The sequence below is a fragment of the Suricata suricatta genome, chromosome 12 (assembly GCF_006229205.1).
Source record: "Suricata suricatta isolate VVHF042 chromosome 12, meerkat_22Aug2017_6uvM2_HiC, whole genome shotgun sequence".
In the NCBI taxonomy this organism is placed as follows: Eukaryota; Metazoa; Chordata; class Mammalia; order Carnivora; family Herpestidae; genus Suricata; species Suricata suricatta.
The window spans coordinates 98,130,972-98,140,921 of NC_043711.1; positions in this window are offsets into that span (position 1 = coordinate 98,130,972).

The window sequence follows — 9,950 nt, forward strand, 5'->3', positions numbered from 1 at the left end:
AAGTCAAGCAGAGAAGGACAGATACCATATGTTTGCACTCATAGGTCTAACAGGAGAACAGGAGAAACCTAATAAAGGCCCAGGGGGAGAGGAAGAGGGAAAGAGAGTTGGGGAGAGAGAAGTACACAAAACTTGAGAGACTATTGAATACTGAAAACGAACTGAGGGTTGAAGGGGGAGGGGAAAAAAGAGGTGGTGGTGATGGAGGAAGGCACTTGTGGGGAAGAGCACTGGGTGTTGTATGGAAACTAATTTGACAATAAACTACTTAAAAATAAATAAATAAATAAATAAATAAATAAAATAAAATAAAATAAAAAGAAGTGGATGGAGGGGCACCCGGGTGGCTCAGTCAGTTGATCATCTGATTCTTGATTTTAGCTCAGATCAGGTTCTGTGATGGTCATGAGAGGAGCACTTGTGGGTAAGAGCACTGGGTGTTATATGAAAACCAACTTGGTAATAAACTATTTTTAAAAAAAGATTCTTTCTCTCTTTCCCTCTATTCTCTCTCTCTGTGTCTCTCTCAAAAAATAAAAATTTTTAAAAAAGGAAGTAGATGGAGAAAAATATACCATAGCATACCAAAATATATGGTGCTAACATTTATCAAAAGAAATCAATGGTAGCTATAATAATCTCAGACAAAGCAGACTGTAAAGTAAAGAAAGTTATAAAGAAGGGCACTATGTAATGATAAAAGGATTAAATTCTCTAAGAACACAACAATTCATAATATATATGCACCACACAACAGAGCATCAAATTTCATGAGATAAAACTGATAGAAATGCAAGGAGAAATAGCTGAATAGATGAATCCATTATAACTGGATACTTCAACACCTCTCTCTCTCTCTCTCTCTCTCTCTCTCTCTCTCTCTCTCTCTCTCTCTTTCTTAGAAATGATCAGATCACGCAGACAGAAAATTAGGAAGAATTCACTATAGTCAAACTCAACAACATCATCAATCAACTGAGCACAGTTGATAGCACAGTAGTTATAGACTACTTCATCCAACAATAGCAGAATATATATTTTTCTCAAACTCACACGGAGCATTAGCAATGATAGACCACATTCTGAGACACAAAACATACGTTACCAGATTTAAAAGCATAGAAATCATGCAATGCCTGCTCTAGAAATGAAATAGAAGTAAGCAAGCAATCAGTAACAGAAAGATTGCTAGGAAATCCCAAAATATGTACAGATTAAACAACACACTTCTAAATAACACATCAGTCAAAAAACAAATCTCAAAAGGAATTTTAAAACATTTTGAATTAAATGAAAATGAAAACACAACTTATCAAAATTTGTGGGATGCAGTGAAAGCAGTGCTTAGAGGGAATTTGGAGCATTGAATGAATAATTTAGAAAAGAAGAAAAATCTAAAATAAGAATCTAAGTTACCAACTTAGAAAACTAGAAAAAATAAATTAAATCTGAAGTAAACAGAAGAAAAGAAATAAGAGTTAAAGCAGAAATGAATGAAATTAAAAGCAGAAAATCAACAGAGAAAATTCAATGAAACCAAAGCTGAAAAGATCAATAAGATTGATAAGCCTCTAACTTACCAAGGGAAAAAAAAAGAGACACAAATTATTAATATCAGAAGTAAAAGAGAAAAACATCACTACAGATCCCATGGACATAAAAAGGATAAAGGAATACAATGAACAACTGTATGTCCACAGAGTTGACAACCTAAATGAAACAGACCAATTGATCGTTGAAAGTCTCAATCTGCCAAAACTCACACAAGAATGGACTGTCTAAATAGACTCTATTTGTTAAAGAAATTGAATCAATAATTAATAACTTGCCAAAACAGAAAGCTTGAGGCCCAGATGGATTGACTGGTGAATTACACCAAATATTTAAGGAAGAAACTATACCAATTCTCTACAATCTCTTTCAAAGAATAGAAACAGAGGAAATCCAACATTATCATTCTATGAGGTCCCATTACCCTAACTCTGAAACAAGAAAAGAAAACTATAGATCAATATCTCTCACTAACATGTATGTAAAAGTCCTCAGCAAAATATTAGCAAATCAAATAAAAAATATGTAAAATGAATTAAACACCATGACCAAATGAGATTTACCCTAGGTATGGGAGGCTGGTTCAACATTCAAAAAGTAATTAATGTCAGCAAGCTAACAAAGAAAAATCACATATTCATACCAGTAGATTCAAAGAAAGCTCGTGACAAAATCTAACACCCATTCATGATAAATACTCTCAGTAAATTAGGAATAGAAGGGAATTTTCTCAGGGACAGGCCAGTGGCGTAATGGATAACATGCTGGACTATGGATCAGAAGATTCCAGGAACAGAAGGGAATTTTCTCAATTTGATAAAGACTACCTTGGGGGCACCTGGGTGGCTCAGTTGGTTAAGCATCCAACTTTGGCTCAGGTCATGATCTCACAGTTCGTGAGTTCAAGCCCCATGTCGGGCTCTGTGCTGGACCTTGCTTCAGATTCTGTGTCTCCCTCTCTCTCTCTCTGCCCCTAACCTACGCATCCTCTGTTTCTCTCACTCACTCTCAAAAATAAATAAACATTAAAAAAATTTTTTTTAAAGACTATCGACAAAAACTTGCAGCTGACATCATACTTAGTGGTGACAAACTTGAAGCTTTCCCTCTAAGAGCAGGTACAAGGCAAGGATGTCTCCGTTCATTACCCCTCCTCAAAGTCATTCTGAAAGTCCTTGCTAATCCAATAATACAAGAAACAGAAATAAAATGTATTCACAGACTGTGAAGGAAGACATCAAACTATAATGTTTACAAATACATGATTGTCTATGTAGAAAATCTGAAAGAATCGACAAAAAAAACCTCCTGGACTAATAAGTGATTATAGCAAGGTTGGAGGATTCAAGGTTAATAAAGAAAAATTAATGACTTTCCTATGCACCAACACTAAGCAAGTGGAGTTTGAAACTAAATACACAATACCATTTACATTAGGACTTCCCCAAAATGAAATACTTAGGTATATCTAACATCTAACATTATTTTAGGTACATCTAACAAAATATGTACAAAATGTACTTAAGGAAAACTATAAAATGATCATTATCCAGAAACAAATATTTTACTTAATTAAAATTTAACTTAAATTAAATAAATTTAAATTTAAATTAAATAAATAAAAGTAATTTAATTTAAACTTATTTAAATTATATAAATAAAAAATTAATTTAATTTAAACTTATTTAAATAAAATAAATGCATAAATTTAAGTTTAATTTAATTTAAAAATGAATGATTTAAATGTATATTAAATAGATTTAAATTAAATAAATAAATGGATAACATCAAATCAAATTTAAATTAAATAAATAAATGCATAAATAAATAAAATGAAATCAAAGGAAAACTAAATAAATGGACAGATATTCCATCTTTCTGGATGGGAAGACATGATATTTTTAGATGTCACTTCTTCCCAATTTGATCAAGTCAAATCCCAGTCAAAATCCTGCCAAGTTCTTTTGTAGATACTGACAAACTGATTATAAAATTTCTATTGAGAGCAAAAGACCCAGAAGAGACAACACAATTCTGTAGGAGAACAAAGTTGCAGGACTGAGACTATGTAATTTCAAGACTTACTACAAAGCTACAGTAAACAAGACAGTGTGAAAGAACAGACAAATATATCAACAGAACAGAACAGAGAGCCCAGAAATATAGCCCCGTAAATATAGTGAACTGATCTTTGACAATCAAGAAAAGCTAATGCAACAAACAAAGATAGTCTCTTCAATAAATGACACTGGAAGAAACAAAAATCCACCTGCAAAAAGTGAATCTAGACAGGCTTTACAAGATGCATTTTAGCATATACATGTAAAATGCAAAATTATAAAACACCTAGAAAGTAAAGTGGGGGCAAAATCTAGATGACCTTGGATGTAGTGATGACTTTTCAGAGACAACCCCAAAGACGTAACCCATGGCGGAAATAATCGATATGCTGGACTCACTATAATTACAAACTGGACTTCACTAAAATTAAAAACTACTCTACAAAAGACAATACCAAGAGAATTAGAAGATAAGACACAGTCTGGGAGAAAATATTTGTTGCCCAAAATACACAAAAAACTCTTAAAACTCAGCAATAAGCAAACAAATAACCCAGTTTAAAAAAATGGGCCAATGACCTTAACATACACTTAACAAAGAAGACATACAGAGGGCAAGTGAGAACATCATCTGTCATCAGGGAATTGCAAATTCAAACAACGATGAGACACCGCTACACACTATTAGAATAGCCAGAACATTAAGAACACTATTAGAATGTTCTGGAACATTGACAACAACAATGCTGACGGGGATGTGGAGCCGTAGAAACTCTCATACATTGCTGGTGGGAATGCGAAACCATAGAGCCTTTTTGGAAGACAGTTTGATAGAATCATACAAAACTAAACATACGCTATACCATACAATCCAGCAATCATGCTTCTTGGTAGTTACCCAAAGGAACTGAAAACTTTTGTCCACACAAAAACCTCTAGATGGATGTTTATAACAGCTTTATTCATGGTTATCAAAACATGGTCGCAACCAAAATGTCTTTCCGTAGCAAACTGTGGTCAATTCAGACAATTGAATATTATTCGCACAAGAAAGAAACAAGCTATTAAGTCATGAGAAGGCAGGGAGGAATCTTAAATGTGTATTAAGTGAGAGGAGCTAATGTGAAAAGGCTACGGGCACCCTGCAAGTTGGTGACGTGGTCTCAACTCCGTTTTGTTTCTCAGACCCCCCAAAACCAAAAATAATTAGTATCTGGCCTTTTACAAAAAACATTTGTTGGCCCCTGTCACACTGTCACTAGATTGTAGACTCCTGAGAGCGGATTCACCATTGTGCCCCCAATGTCTAAGACAGCCTACCGTGACTTACACATCACAGATGCCCAAGATGCTATTTGTTGAGAGAACTGATGAATGCATGAATGAGTCCTAGGTAATACCTTGGTGCTTACCTAGTAAGATGTAATGCTGCGAAGTGCCCACGACCACCCACAACGCCAGGAGGTATCGGCTCATACCCCGTTTTACAGTTGAGAAGATCCAGGTTGCCCCAAGGCCCAGCCCACTTGACATGGTGGACCTGGGATTCAGATCTAAGTTTGTGACGTGGGAAAACCACACTCGTGTAAGCTCCTAACGTGAGGTTTGGCAAATGGCAGGCCCTGTAAAACGATGGTTTATTACCATAAAGTCATCATTTGGCCTAAGTTCTGTGATCTGAGCAGAAAGTGCCCCAGGACTTCGTCGAGCGGTGAGGTCTGGAGAGCGGTGGGATGAGGAACAGAGGAGAGACACTGCTCCACCAAAGCAAGTGTGACAGGCTTTGACCTATGAACCTATGACCTATGAACTGATGTCTCATCTGCCCCTAAGTCATCCAGCCCCGCCTTGGTCTGCTTCCCAGGCTCCAGAACTAATCTCTTCCTGCCCCAAGGGACATTGAAAGAATTTGGGAAAACATACGATGTCGTAAGATGTAAGAGCAAGCTTCTTGCACCCCAGCTACGCCTGCCCACCCCCATCCCTTGACGGATTGCTTTTAATGACCCCCTATGGCCCTGGTTTCGGTCCATTGGCCTCAGCTGGCCCGAGACCCTGCCTGGACTGGCTCCTGGCATTCTGGGACGCTCACTCCCTCCAGCACATTCTACATTCCAGCCAAGCAGGAGTCCCTTCCGTTTCAGCAGGCTGCAGGCACTGTCTGGCCTCAGGACTCCTGCACATGCTATCACCCCACCTTCTTCTCTGACCCCCAGGCTAGGAACAGCCCTGCTCTCCGGTTGCCCCTGGACTACCTTTGTACTTGAGATGACATTTACTGCCTGTGTGTCCACCACCACACCAGGGGGTAGGGCTGCCCTGGGCAGACATTCCCCTGCTGCCTGCCCAGCACCGTGGCCCGTGGCCATGGTATGGTGGGCGCTCGGCAAAGATGCGTTTGACACAAATAACAAAGGCCCTGTAATGACCTCCCTTCCATGTATTCTTGGGTTTACTCTTCACTGCATCATAGAGAGGAAAACTGTGTCGTACCTAGGGTAGAGACGAAGACACAGGGACCCAGAAGGGTTGAACATCTTCAAGGTCGCATAGTGGTATGAAGTAAACCTGAGACCCTAGCCTGATTTCAGATCCTGAGCTACCGTGTTATTTCATGGGGCCACCAGCTTGCTTCAGTTTCTTTGCCCGCCTCCTTCTCACCTTTGTGCTCCCATTCATACCGAATATGCAGGTCTTAGATGGAGAGAGAATATATGATATGATATGATATATTTAACAGTATATTGATGTATGATATTATATATAGTATATGCTATATTAATAATCTTGTATCATCTCTGACATACAGTCTCCATGACACACATTAATACTTAACCATTACTGAGCACTTATTCTGTATCAGGTAGCTGACAGAAATTACCTTTCTTAATCTTTACAATTGCCCTAAAATAAGCATTCTCCACAGGATGATACCACTCCTGAGTGGGCAAAAATTGATTCTTGGGGAGTGAAAAATCTTAGCTATTACAATGCCTTGTGCTCCTCCAAAGCACCACAGTATATAAATAGATACACTGCACAAGTGTAGTGGTAGAATTTCATGAGGAGGGAGACAATCAGGGAGAGGAAAGTCTAAAAAACTTCTTCAAGGAGGCAATTAAAAAAAAAAAGATTTGGGTGCCTGGGTGGCTCAGTCGGTTAGGCTTCTGACGTCAGCTCAGGTCACGATGTCACAGTTTGTGAATTCAAGCCCCTCATTGGGCTCTGTGCTGACAGCTTGGAGCCTGGAGCCTGCTTCTGGTTCTGTGTGTGTCTCTCTCTCACTCTCTCTGCTCCTTCCCCACTTCTCTCTCTCTCTCTCACTCTCTCTGCTCCTTCCCCACTTCTCTCTCTCTCTCTCACTCTCTCTGCTCCTTCCCCACTTCTCTCTCTCAGAAATGAATAAACATTAAAAAAAAAAAAACGAGGGTTGAGTAACACTGCCCTAAAACGTAAATGTCCTCGTTTACCCCACAGTGCAAGCTCAGAGAGGGGAGCTCACTCACCCCAAGTCACACAGCTAGTAATTTGTATAGCAAAAATGCAAACCCAAGTCTGTCTAATGCCAAAAGCTAAGCCCCCACATGACGTCTGAAAGCCACCTCCAGACATTAGGTCTGTGGCAGCAGCAGGAAGGTTGCAGAAAGTGAGGTCCTCAGACTGCTAGCGACAGCAGCACATGGAGCTTCTTAGAAACGCAGAATCTCAGGGTGCCTGGGTGACTCAGTTGGTTGAGCGTCCGGCTTCAGCTTAGGTCATCATCTTGCGGTTCACAAGTTAGAGCCCCTCGTCAGGCTCTGTGCTGACAGCTCAGAGCCTGGAGCCTGTCTTCAGATTCCGTGTCTCCCTCTCTCTCTAACCCTCTCCTGCTCACGCGTCTTTCTCTCTCTCAAAAATAAACAAAACATTAAAAGAACAAAAACAAAAATGCAGAACCTCAGGCCCTTCCCCAGACTTGCTCCGTGAGAGACGGCCACACGCCCAGGTGACGGTCTGCACGCTCGACGGCTAAAGGAGCTGGGATTCGCATGACCACCGGTGAATGACCCTCCCCTACCTCGAAGAGCAAAGAGACAAAGGCGCCTACGATTGTCCCTCATCTTGGGTCCCCGGGGCCCAGTCAGAAACTCCCTTGTCAGACTAATTACACTGAAGGGTGTCATGTGACTTGCCACATTCCCTGAAAAAGAAAGAAAAATGAAGTCCTCTTTCAGGTGCTCAGGGTCGATGATGTCAAATATTCACAGAGCAAACGTCATTCTAGAGGTGTTCCATTCTCTTCCCACTGATTAGGGCACTGTCAATCATGCCCGGATGAGGCCACCTGTCATCTCGGCTCAACTACACACACCTGCGACCCCGGGGACACAGAGAGAGAGCTCTGAAGCAGGCCCGTGGAAGGAGGGGCTCCGGGGTCGCATGGGACCCGCCTTTGGGAAACGGGACAGCTGAAGCTGTCGGTTTGGTGAGGTTGCAGATCCAAGGTGGGAGAGAGGCCCTCGGCCCGGAGGAGACTCCCTCATAAACCAAGTTTCAAAGCCCCGAGCACACATCAGAGCCACCTGCAGGGCCTGGGAGCGGCCCCCCAGCTGTCCTCAGGATCACACTTTGAGAACCAGCTCCAACTTTGGCTGCCCTACGTGTGGCCCTTGGACCAGCAGCTTTGGCTCCGCACCCAGAAGCTGGCTCAAAATGCAGAACCTTGGAACCTACCCCAGCTGCTGACTGGAATCCACGTTTCAGCAAGATTCACGGGGGTAACAACGCGCTTGCGCTGCGGGGAGGCACTGGTCTGGACCTGACCACACATCAGAGCCATCTGGAGCCACCACGAAATGCAGATTCTTGGGGCCAGCTCTGGGTTTCAAGCATCAGAATCCTTGAGGGGTATGAGCAAGGAAATAGTATTTTCTTTAAGTTTATTTTTGGAGAGAGAGAGAGCAAGGGAAGGGAACAGAGAGAGAGGGAAGGAGGGTCCAAAACAGGCTCCAGGCTGCCAGCACAGGTCCCGACGTGGGGCTCAAACCCACAAACCATGAGATCATGACCTGAGCCAGAAGACAGAAGCTTAACAGACTGAGCCACCCAGGCGCCCCAGGGAAATAGTATTTTTAAGAAAGTGCTCAAGAGAAAGCTCAGGAAGTCAGCACAACTGATCTAAGCAGCACTCTCTAAACTATTGGGGTGATTCAACACATACCTATCACCCCGAGGTCATCATTTAGCAATGTAGAAACAATATACACATCCTGTTAGACTAATTCATTGTGTACATTACAAAGCACTCCAAAATGCTTAAAGCATATTATGTATACATGTAGATACATATGTGTTTACTTATATGTAGTATCACTATGTTTCTACCCACCGCCCTAAACCTCTTGCTCACCCCTCACTGGAGACCATTGGGAGCAGCAGCTGAACGTTCCCGGGGAGACTCCACCAATCACTTTGCTTAAACCCCCTCATTTCATCTTTACAATACCCTACATGGTTGGAATCATTCTCCCATTTTACAGATGAGAAAGCTGAGGTCCAGGCAGGGGAAGAAAGCAGCCCACGGTCACAAGACTCTCCAGTTGCTGCGTCAGCGTTGGAGCCTGCATCTGACTCTTGTCGGAACACTCCACCACAAGGCTCTTGGCCTGGGGTCTCCACTTACAGGGGTTCTACACAAGGGACTTCCCAAGACCAAGGTCCAGTCAGTCAGGGCTCTGAGGCGCTCCCTGCTGCTCCTACTAAGTGCTCGGTCCTGTGATCGTTGTTAGGGGCACAAAGATAATTGAGGCTTGATCTCTGCCCTTGAGGATTTCATCGACATATAAATAGGTCATTTCAATCATCACATAATGTGTACCAAGTACTGAGACCGACGTGTGTGGGGTGTGCTGAGCAGGGGCAATGAGAAGCCTGTGCACCCCTTGCTGTCCCCATCGCAACTGCCACGCCCTTCTCTCACCTTGACCCCCGCCTGGTTGCGTCATTTTGCCTCTTACACCTTCCAGTCTTTTATGACCAAGCAGCCAGGGGGTCCTTTCAAAACAAAGGATCAGATCACGTCCCTTGTGCTCAAAACCCTCCAGCAGCCTCCTCGCACTCAAAGTGAAACCCCAGGATCTCACCACGGGCTACTAGAGCCCACGCCCAGTGTCTACATGGCCTCCCACCTCTAACCACTCGAGACTCCTTGCCCCTCTTTCCTCACGCCCAAGTCATCCCACCACAGGGCCTTTGCACTGATTATTCCTTCTGTCCAGAACACTCTTTCCCGAGCTGTGACTTGTTTTCACACTTTATTTATGTCTCTGTGGTTTTTTTTTTTATTTTTAAGAGACAGAG